The following is an 11,732-nucleotide window of genomic DNA, read 5'->3' as shown; positions in this document are numbered from 1 at the left end:
CTGGTAGTATGGAGGTGCTCTGAGAGACATCAGCAGCTACAAGCAGAATGAGATTTCAAATACGCTTTCATACTTCTCCCTTCCAATTTGGTCATTGCATCCATAACCTCTTACAGAGTCAACTTGATGTTTCTTTCCCTGTCTGAGGCTGGCAGTAGAGTGGTGATGGGCTGGTGCTGCAGCAGGGGATGTTTGTTTGGGAAGCGGTATCTTTTTTCACAGAGGATCACAGCTCTCAACATGCTTAAGGGCTCTTGTGGAATAGATCTTGGGGAGATGGCTGAGTCTGCGGGGCGCCTGCTCTGAACACATGCGACACCCCTTCAATAACTGTGTGGGGAGCTGGTGGGGATATGGCCAATAGCCTGCATGTCAGGAGTAACTTTGGAAAGAGTTTCTAGTTTTTTCAGTGCATGTCACTGGCAAATTAACCAAATTGATGTGTTCATTAGGCTTTGAGAGTTGTGAAGGTGCCCATCCACTGCTGGAAATGCCTGGGAGATCGAGTGTAGTTCTCAGCTGTTGATATTGGGTTGTGAGCTTTTGCATCCCCAGAAGAGCCTGATTTGAAGTGAGGGGAGGCAGGTCAAGGGCAGCGTGCTCTGGTGTGATGCCTGTAAACATGTGGTTGATGGTTACTCATCTAGGACTGTCAGTACTGGCATTTAACTGGGCAGGAACCTTAATCCAACATAAATTGTTATGAGCCTTTCAATTCCCACAAATTAAGGCTTCAGCTGAAAGTTTCTTTCAAAGTACAGGAAGATTTTTCTAGCACTACGATTTGTGATGTTTATTTGTCTACCCTTCTGATTCAATTTTCTGTGTGCTGCTTGACTGCTGTGAGGAGAAAAGCCAAATGGACGGAGGTTTTTGTGCAGCTTTGTATGTGAGCACACTGCCTGCAGGCCTGGGGCTCACAGCGAGGGAATGGGGTGCAACATGCAGCTGCTGGACTGTGTACATTTTTGAGCCCCTACAGTATGTGTGGGATGTCAGAGCCTTGGGCTGTGCTGAGCAGTGCTTTGCTGCAAGTGGGTCCTCATTGCATCAGTTCTTTGCTTGGATTTGGTGCTGGCTGATTTAATCTTAAAAACATCCGTCAATTTCTCACTTATCTTACAATTTAAAGTAGGAAGATATATTGAAGTGCTTTTAATTTTCTGTTGGGATTCTGAGCCCCTTAGGATGCATTGAGGATATTGTTTGCAAATTTTATGATGCAGCCGTGAAAGACAGAAAACTTCCTTTTCTGAAATAAAGGAGATTCTCATTCAGCAGCGTGATGTGTAGATCTGGTCCTTAAGGAAAAGAAACACAATAGTGGAGGACTGTAAGAGCAATATTTATGGAGGTATTTTTTCCCCTATTATAGCTAGGGTGCTTATTTTTAGATGGAGACCTGATACTATGCCAGTCCCAGACAATCAATTTCATCTCAAATAATATAGAATGTGCTGTCAAATTATATATGGTAATTGATTATGAGCTTGTATGTAATGTATTATTACATCTTATTTTTAGCCTGGTTTGTTAGTGCCTCTTAGCCTGCTGCAGTCTAAACCAAATTTCATAGAGAGGTAGATGTCTCAAAGGCAATTATGTTTCTATACACATAATGAAAGCTGGTCGCTGCCTGAAGTAGACAGTCAAAATTAATGCTTCTGTTGATGGAAAGGCTGCAGCATGTGTGGTGAGCATCATGTCGCTTTGGGATGATAATGCATGTGTGTGGTTTGGGGCCTCTTCACGACTGCTGACTGGGGCTACAGGCTGAAGTTAGAGGTGCTATAGGGTGTACAAAAGGGTGAGGAGGTGTGAAGAGGAGTTGGGGATGTGGATGAGACAGTGAGGCAGCTGAGGTTGTGTAGGAAGCTTGAAGAAAGAGTGTGGGCATCTGTGGTACATCCATACATAACCATGCTTTGGTACGCCTATGGGATGATGATTTAATAAGATGAAACAGTGAAGGAAATGTGCAGAAAGTGCTTTCTTTTTTCCTGATGCAATTATAATATTTTAATTTCTTTTGAAATGAGACTGTAACTTCTAGCGAGGAGAATAGGTAGGTGCTGTCTAGATTTCACTTACTGTGTTTTACATTAGAAGCCAACATAAGATGCTTAAAAGGCTGCACTTCTGCTGGAGACAATGAAAGATAGAGGAATCGTGCCAAGCAATGTCTTGATTCAAGAGTAGGCAGTGTGCAGGGACGAGGTGCCTCATACGTTGCCATTTTCTCTTGTATGATGCTTGATTTCCTGTGAGCACAGGAATTTGCTGTGATTCAGAGTAGAGTCTAAAAATATAAATGGCCGTTCATGATATGGGCTATGGTTCATTTTCCAGTTATTTTCCTTGGAATGATAAACAGCTAAGCTAGAACTGCGCATAACCACCTTTCAGCAGTGTGTTAAGAGGCACATGCAGGCTGACTAAATATAGCTTTAAACAGGCTCAAGTTTGGGGTCTCTATCATACAGTTTGGTTTGTGCGTGACTGCTCTTTGCAGCTGTGTTTCTCTGGAAAGCCTTCATTTTCCTGATGTTCTTGAACTATTTCAGAATCAGAAGAAAATTGCACTTCGAGTTTTGAGGATTTAATGTTGGATTTTTTTCTTTCTTTTCACTTTGGTTCAAAATATGATTTTCTTTCTTTCCTGTGGTATTTCTAAGAGGCTATGGTAGATGAAACGTTACTGATGAACGCAGTTAATAAGTACATTAATGAGTGCATTTTATGTATAGGACTGCTTATCTGCATGCATTAAATGTTCTGGGATTTAATCCAGAAATGTGGTTTTCCTTCTGGAAATGAAGTAAAAAGAGTGTTAACCGAGTAATTTGTGTTTGACGTGCATTAAATTACAAACAAGTTTCGTTTGAGTTCAGTGCCAACAGGATCAGGTCTGGCACTGCAGTAGCTTGTATCACATGAGGTAACTTTCCCTTATACAGCATTTGTTAAGCAGTCCTTTTATTTCAGATAAAGATTTAGGGAGAGCTTTTGGTCTCGTGATTTTTCTTTTTCTTTTTTCTTTTTTTTTTGAAGAAATTGAAAATTATATCATGAAAAATTCATATATACTTCACTAATTAAGAAGTGTAAGCATCAGAGTTGATCTAGACAGAATTTCTTACCGTTTCTCTGCACTAACATTACATCCTCTGGTATAGCTTCCAGAACTGATCCGTTCAGAAGGAATCTGCTTCTTTACAGAGGCTTAGTTCCTTGCATGAGCTGTCTTTAACATTTCTAATCTATCTTAATGTTTCCGTTATTCTCTAGCACAGCATAATAGCTTTTATTAAGATACAAGGTTAATTTTAATCCTCAAATAACATTGACGTGTTAGGATTATATATATGTGTGTGTAGCCTTTTTATTTTCGGTATGTCTGGAAATTGCAGCAAGCCTAATGGACACTTATTTTGCACAGACTGCTATTTTAGCCCCCTCAGGCAATTGGAAGAGAATTTGCAATAGTATATGGAACGTGAATAATTTCGGATACGTTCCTTTTTCATTTCTTGCAGCTACCAGTGCAAGAGGCTGGTTTTTGGAGGTTCTCATTCCCGGCTTTCTGCAATCCTGACCCATTTACGCCGTTCTGAAAGGAGCACCTGAAATCATGCCTCACATCTGAAAGTATTGCTGAATGAGTGATTTGTTTTAGTGATTTTTTTTTTTTTTTTTTTGGACTGAGTCCTTGCCAACGTCTTTTTTTTTTTTTCATATCATAGTTTAATTTATAAATTGATGCTGTAAATGATGGTTTGCTACGGGAAGAACTTATTTTAAAATGTGGTTTTTGACTCTTGACACTTTCAAATAAGCATCACATCTGTATTTAAAATACATACTGTAGGTGAAGTAGAAGTTATAGCAGATACTTCAGGAGGATTGTTTGACCTGCTTAATGCCAGTCTTTAATAGAGAATAAATTTGAAAAGCTTGCATGAAAACAATTATCTACTAATCTGCTCAGAAGTTAGTAAGACAAAAAGGGATTATGGATTTGCAGAAACTTCTCTGTACTGAAAGGGAAAGCAGCTTCTGGTAGGGTTGTTTGGATGATGTCAGGGTATGGGCTTGGTAGGCATGCTCCATCACAGCACCCTGTGTGGAAGTGTCTGTGTGGAAGCAGAAAGGAATTATCTTGCTGTACTGTTCATTCCTGATGAATCAGTGCTCGCAGAATGATACATTTATTTTTAGCTGAGAGCAACTCCTGAATCCTCTCTGGTGAGAAAAGGTACGTGAGAGTGAAAGCTGGCAGCTTGTGGGAAGGGAAAATAGGGAAGGTTGGTATTCTGACTTATTTCCCTCTACAAGCTGTTTTGCATTGACAAACAATGCAATTTAATACAACAAATATGTAAAGAGGAAAAAAATAGCAGACTGTTCATCTGGTGTTCCGGTGTGTGTCATGTGAGTGTGTGAAGCATCCATTGAAATGCCACTGAAACTGAAGCCTTTGAGTGTTGTGTACTAGTCTCTGATAACATTCAAGTGCACCGTTGAGTGGTGGAGCACTCATGGTACGCACAGCATACATTTGGGCACTAAAATAATTAAGCAGGTGCATTTGCTGGAGCATTTACATTGCTGTTCACCTGGCACTTGAGAGGACTCGTGGGGTTTCCTCTTGAAATAGGCAGGAAAGTTGGAGACCTGTCCCCTGCTCCAGAGCTTTTCCCTTGTCTGCAGCTGGGGGGGATCTTGTAGCTCCTGGGGTGCAGGGTGGGCTCTGCTGCTTTGCCCTGTGGACACCAGTGCTGTGTTAGGGCACAGCAGCTCTTCTGTTGTGTTACTGAAACAGGTATTTCTTGTAGCCCGAGGCACCACTTCAGCAACTTCTAATTATTCTTTCTCCTTCTTGTTTAACTAGGGGCTTTCTGTCCATAATTGGATGTGATTCCCTATTACATGGGCTCTCCATGGTGAGCTTCATGGGTAGGCACTTTCTTTAAATAATTGACTGTCTTCTTTAGTTGTGGCAGGTCTCTGTGCACATTTCATCTTACCTTTACCTTCTTTGTGGCTGTGCAGTAATTTGGGTCTCATAGCCTTTCCCAGTGCACCAGTTTGCAGTGGGGATTGTTTAGAAAAGTAACTGGCTCAGTGCTTTGCTGCTTTGATTACCTGGAAGTCAAATTGCTATTAGAATGAGACTGTCACAGGCTAGTTCTGATGCTGGTGCAAGTTTTATGAAGAGAAGCAGTCATTTCTTAGAAGTGTTGTGCAAATCTCTGATAGTAATTGGCCTAAGCCAGAAATAGTCAAACTCCTTTCGTTCTTTTTCCTTAGTAGAAGTGTTTCTGTAATGTTCACTCATGGCTTAAATGATTTTTCCCAGTGTGTCAATCTTAGTGCTAGCAAGAGAAAGATATCTGAGTTAGTTGTCAGCTCCTTCTGCCCCGTGACGCCAGCTTGGCCTCTCTGGGGTGTGTGCCATTGGCTCCTTGCTCCTGGCTGTCACCTCTTCCATGGGATCCAATGGCTGTTCTGTGTTGGAATGCTGGCAAATACTTCAGCGAGCGCTGAAAGCAGAGATTAGAGTTTGGAGGGTTCTTGTGGCCTACGCAAGGTGATCTTCTAAGGTGGTCCTGGCAAAGGAACCTACAGCTTATGATTCAGTGCAGTTATGAACCTGCCTTTTCTATCTGTACTTGCAGTGTGCTCATCTGAAGATAGGTTATGTGCTGCTACTTCAGCACAGCGTTTTATCTGCTGCAGATGTGTGCACATCACAGTGCTCTGTCTGAAGGATGAATTGTGTGTGCAGGTGCCACTGGTGCCCCGGCACCAGCTAGATCAGTCGGATGTGTCCTCAGCCCACAGACTTGGCATTGCCTTACATCCCTAACAGAACAGTTATAGAGACATTCTTAAAGCACTTCAAGCTCTTCTTGAGCACGTTCCAGAAGACTAAAAATATGTAGCTTGTGATATTACCTCTATCTATTTTGTGTGAGAAAACACGTGGCTGTGTTTTTCTGCTAAATGTTGCATATTGTGTGAGTTTTCTTGTGTCTGTTCTTATTAGCTATTCTAAAATGCAAGTGTGCAATTGATTCTTAAGTCTCAGATGCTGCTGAAAACATCTATTAGGTGTAGATTTATATAGGTAAATGTTCATCACTAGTTGCAGCATATAGAAGTACAGTGGAACACTGTTTTTACATGTTGTACATCTAACACAGCTTTTTGCTCCTCTTCATGCCTGTACTTTCATGTCTTGTGATTTGGAGAGTTTGGGATTAAAATGAAGGAAGAATTAAGTACAACATAATCCATTTACACCTACTTCCACAGTCCTTTATTACGGTGGCTAATTTGTATGTGGGTAGGTTTTATCAGTGAGCATCTTTCCTTTGGGATGGATGTTGATGATAACTTTTAATGCTGCTTCAAAGCTTAGTCAGTGTATGCAATGCTTTGGTAGATTAGTTGCACAGATGCAAAGAGCTATTGCATTTAAAAAATTTTTTTAGAATGCTTGTTACAAAACTGATTGTAATGATCATTGAGGTGTTTAACCTTAAGTATTGCAGCTGGAAGCAGGCAAACTGGAAAATTGCTTGGAAGTTATTGGTAAGAAAAAAGGTTGGAGAACTGAGTCGTCTTTCTGTTTGCAGTTTGTATTATGTTTGTCTGAATGGCTAGAGGTCCAGGAAAACCAAAAGAAGTTTTATGTTCTGCTATAAGCTGTTCCTATGCTTCTGGGCTTAGGGTGGCTATATCTTTTTCTTTTTTTCCATCAAATTATCTTCAAGGGAAGAGAGTTGTATTTCTTCTTGCTGTTCACCCAGTTTACCTCGTTCTTTGTGCTTGCTTGTTTTAGGCTGTGAGCACCACTGGCATCAGAATTGAAGACACGAGAGCTACTAAATAGGATTACATTAAAATCATTATTTAGTTGAGCTCTTACACATGATTAGGAGATTGTTTTGCTGAATTGCAGTATACAGAGGTCCTAGATGAGGGAATTCCAAGTTGCTTTCGGCATTCGTTAACACAGAGTCCAACCCACTGTTAATTGTATCTAGAAGGGAAGATAACAGGAAGGCAGAGCCTGTCATTTTAAGCAAATTGATATCTGAAAATGTGCTTACGTGTAAGCCAGGGGAAATTCTTCCCCCAGGACAACAAATTTTCTAGTTTTGTCCTCTACCTTCATTGTGGACTGTGCCTAAGAAACAATTGCTGGCATGACAAAATCCCAGTCTTCAAGTAGAACGGGGGGCAATTTCCACTTTATACAGATCGGTCTTTTTGTGCAACTCAAAGCAATTGCAGCCCTTTAAAAAGACTCGTACTGGAGAAAAATGACGTAGTAAATGGAGTTTTGAGTCTAGTAGTAACCCAGTTCCCTGCTGGTTTTACCACATGAGGAAAAAAATATAAAGATGAAATTATGACCCAGCTCTTCTGCTGGCTCTGCTGAATATTGTTTGGTAGACCAGTTTTTCAAGAAAAGCCTGGGACTTGCAATGTATTTACACAAATCTGGCATAAAATTACAATTTAAAGGGCAGAAGTAATCAGATGTATTGGATTGCTGCTACTGTCAAGTCATGTGTTTAGTTCAGATTCCCATCTCTCTGATGGAAGAAAATGCTAAAGGACAGTACAATAGTTCAAACCATGGAGAAGACAAGCCTGAGAATGAATGCAGGTTTTAATATTGGAAGTGTTTATAGCAGTGTATGTACTTTCAGCAGGCAAGAATATATGAGACTTGGGAATTTATCAGCAAGGGAGATTTTATGTAATTTAAAGCACACCATTTCATTGAGGGAGCTGGTAATCTCTGTGAATATAAAGGTTGACTCAATTTTTATTTAAATTCTGGAACGCACAGAAAATGAATACTGAAGTAAACTTCTGTCAGTGTGAAGAATTGTACGAAAGCTTTTATGCATTAGTTGACTCATTCATTTATCCACCTGACTTGGAGGAGTGCAGTATATAGGGAATAATATGTGTCAGACTTTTGCAAGTTAATACATTCTGATAAGTGTCCATAGACTAGTAAGAAAACCACGTTTCTAATTTCTTTTTCAGAACAAATGAGTGTTTTATCATGCACTATTCACCACAAAATCTCCTGGTCAAAATGCAAGTCAAGGCTTGGTAATTGGAACTCAAAACGTTGGACTCCCTCCTGTTGTGTTCTTAAAATACACCTGTTAGCCAGGCTTGGCACCCTGAGAGCTGTTCTCAGTCCTTCCCCTGCAGCAGTGTTTTACATTCCTTGCAGGCAGCTTAGAGTTGTGCCCAATATGTCCGAATAGATAGGTTTTACTTTTCTATTAATAATGCAACAGAGCTTTGAAACAAAACTAGCCAGGGAACATCATGAAATTATTTGGTACAGCGTTTGTTGTGTAGTTTCTCTTGGTGTTTTTTTTTTTTTTTTTTTTTTTTTAAACTCAAATTGAATCTAATCTGGAGTGTGTTTATTAACTTGTATAGTTAATTTTTAACTTATAGTTAAAAAAATAATAGTTATGTGCTGCATTAAATACATAAGAATGAAGTGCCTAACTTTTTAAATTGCAGTTGTTTGTGCCTGTGAGGACTGTCTGCTTGTTTTGGCGAGAAGTGTGAGGAAAGCTTAAGAGTGTGTTGAAATCAAGCGTCACCAATTGATAACAGCAAAAGAAGTCAAAGATTGTAAATAACATTTAATATAGACTTCAGTAATATGATAATATTAAAAGTAATTATGATTATGATAATGAATTCATGCAAGGCAGCCTTAACTTTAGTGGTTGTTTTTTTTTTTTTTTTTTTTTTACATTGTAATTATTTTCAGCTCTCAAATTGGTATGGTGTACTGTGTTGGATATAATGTAGTGTGTCTGTGCTGTTTCCTTCATAAGCTGGTCCAGAAAGGGAAGGAAGCAGAAAACAACGAAGGAGAAAATGTGGGAGGCAGGGAAAATGACCCCGGGGAATCAGAACATAGGAGAGGGGAGATGCAAGTGAGCAAAGACCTCATTAGGAGAAGGAACAAAACATTGTAATGGGGTGAAAAACCAAGCTGAGAGAAGGTGGCAAGTGTCATAAAATTACATCCATTATCTTTTAGAAGAAATCGACTAATTTAACGAGGGAAAGAATTAGAGGCAGAGGATAAGGAAGAGTTTGGACAGTGAGAAAAAGGTAGCTAGGAGTAGATGTGCAGCAGGTGATTAAGCTAAAGGGCAGAAGGAGATGGCAGGGCTGATTAAAGAAAAGAGAATTATCCTGTGATGGAGGAAAGCTGCTAGGTTTGTAGGATTTGCAGGAGCTGAGGTACAAGTTGAGATCTGATGTCAGTTGGCATGAGCTTCGTAGTCTAAGCCGTGTTGGGCAGCAGAAAAAAAACCTTTGAGGGTGGTGTAGAATAGCTTATGTGATTCATAGCTGCCTGATCCTGCTTTCAGCAGGAGACTGGGCTAGAGACCTGCAGAGGTAAGTAGGGAGCTGCCAGCTGCAATTAGCCTGTCCTCCAGTGAGCACAGAAGGAGCAGGCCTGATGGTGGTAGTCAGAGTGGTCGGAATGGGCGTGCTGTCAGCAAGTAGCATGGTGCAGATGGATGTGCTGGGAAGGATGGGTGTCAGACGAAGCTCATGTTTGGAGAAAAGAGGCCAAGCAGAGGAGAGGAGATACAAGAGGTACAGTAACCACATAAATTCATCATGGTTTGCTAACCACGTTAGCAGAGCTAAGGGAGGAAGGGTGACTTAACCTCATGCCCATCTTCTTCAGTAAATCTCCACCTGAATGGCATTAAGAGGTCATAAAATAGAAAGTTTCTTTGAAATTAAGTTGAAAGTGCCTGTTTCAGTGAATAAGGTCACTGAAGTAGGGCTTGAGATCATCGAACATTGAGAACTTTGCAATCAAAAGCAAAATAAGCCTTCATCCTAGAAGTTGAAGTTGGTGACAATAAATGGTGTGGGTTAGAAAGAATGAACCAAATGTAATGGGGTAAAGAGGAGATGGTCAGAATTTGAACATCAGTGGAAGTGGTATAGAGGAAAAAATGCTCTTGGATTTAGTATTTAGAGGAGGAGAAATAGGATGAATGGAAGAAATTAAAATCCTTGAGTGGAGGCAGAGAAATTTCCAGCCCTGTTTGATCCATAACACCGAGTGTGAGAGAGAGCTCTGCAGATCCCTCAAATTCTCCACATGTGATTCTTGCTGATGTGAAGAGGAGGAGGTGGCAGATGGCGCAGTGTCGTTGTTAGTGATGTTTTTTCCTTTTTTTTTTTTTTTTTTTTTTTTTTTCTTGGAGTAGGTGGTTCTAAACCAACAGAGGAGTAAGAGAGTCAAGGAGAGAGTCTACAAGAAGGTAGAAAAGGAAATGAAGGGAAGAAGTGAGGAGGAGGTGAGCATTTCTCTTGACACTGATAATTTTGGTTGTTGTATTCTGTGGAGCAAGGAGGGAACTGTCTGCAAAATAAGAGAACCTGGAAGATCTTCGATTTGTGAAAGTGTTTCTCTAGGTTTGGCCAGGGTAGGAGTTTCATTCTGTCTGCTACTTGGGTAGTAGTTTTTGTTTGCTGTGCTCAAGTGCTTGAATGCATGAGCAGGATTGTTCGAGCTGAACTGACAGAGAAAAATTTTTACAGGGTGTATCCTTTTAATGTGGGAAGGAATGTTAATCACAAGCTGGGCGCTTGTGGACTGTGTAGGTAGAGAAGCCAGAGTACAGTTTAAGTTACCAGTAGCACATTGAGACTCTGAAATATGAAATTAGTGGATAATTTTCTTAGGTCACGCTCTTTCCCATAAACCAAACTCATCTGCTCTCCTACGGGGAGACGGAACAACTGGGCTGACTTCTCATTATCTCTTCCTATGGTGTATCCTTATTGCATTACTGCCAGGTAGATGCAGCAGCTGCTCATCAAGCCACTGCAGGACTCCTCTGTTAATTGAACTGTAATGGGGGTGACAGCAGGGAAGGTCAGGATGATGGGACCAGTGATATAACGTGAACTCCGGTAAGAACAACTGGCACGGGCAATTGACCTTGCTTAAATAATATGACACTAGGGGCTTTTATCAGTTGATGTCAGATGATTATTTTTTCATATCAAAGCTGTGATAGTGTCAGGGACCCCTGTGTGAATCATATTCAATTGTGTTTAAGGCAAGTATATTTCTCACCTTAAGGAGAATTGAGTTTCCTATGTGTTACAATACAGTGAGTGACTAACCAGTGACGAGAGAATACAATGGGGATGGAAACGTTAACAGAAAGTGGGGATGGAAATGTTAACAGAAAGGTTTTTAATAGGTATGTGGTTTTACTTAACTGATTGCTCCAATTTATCTGAAGGGTGGCATTACCTTTCTAACTGCAACTTCATGGTATTTCAATATATATTTTTTTTGGTCATGCACAGTTAATCTTAGGGTGAAAGCAGTTTTTAAAGAAATGTGCAGATTTTATTAATGTCTTTGGGGTGAGAAACATATTCCTACATCTGGTTCTGAGGCTGTCAAAGCATGTGGAAGTGACCGAGTTCGAGGCATCCTGATGCCCATTCTGAGCCAAAGCATAAATCTGGCATTTCTTCCGCTCCAGAGGAGGTGATGGGAGGTGTGCATCATTGGCAGGAGCTCCTTTTTCCTGGGTCCTGCCAGTGCACGTGGGGGGGCGAGATCTGCAAAGCCCTTCCTGGAGATGCGCAGTGGCACGAAGCAGTTGGCTTCAAGCAGCAGC

The sequence above is a fragment of the Tetrao urogallus genome (genome assembly GCF_951394365.1).
Source record: "Tetrao urogallus genome assembly, chromosome: 8".
Classification (NCBI taxonomy): domain Eukaryota; kingdom Metazoa; phylum Chordata; class Aves; order Galliformes; family Phasianidae; genus Tetrao; species Tetrao urogallus.
Note: the sequence above shows the minus strand (reverse complement) of the source record.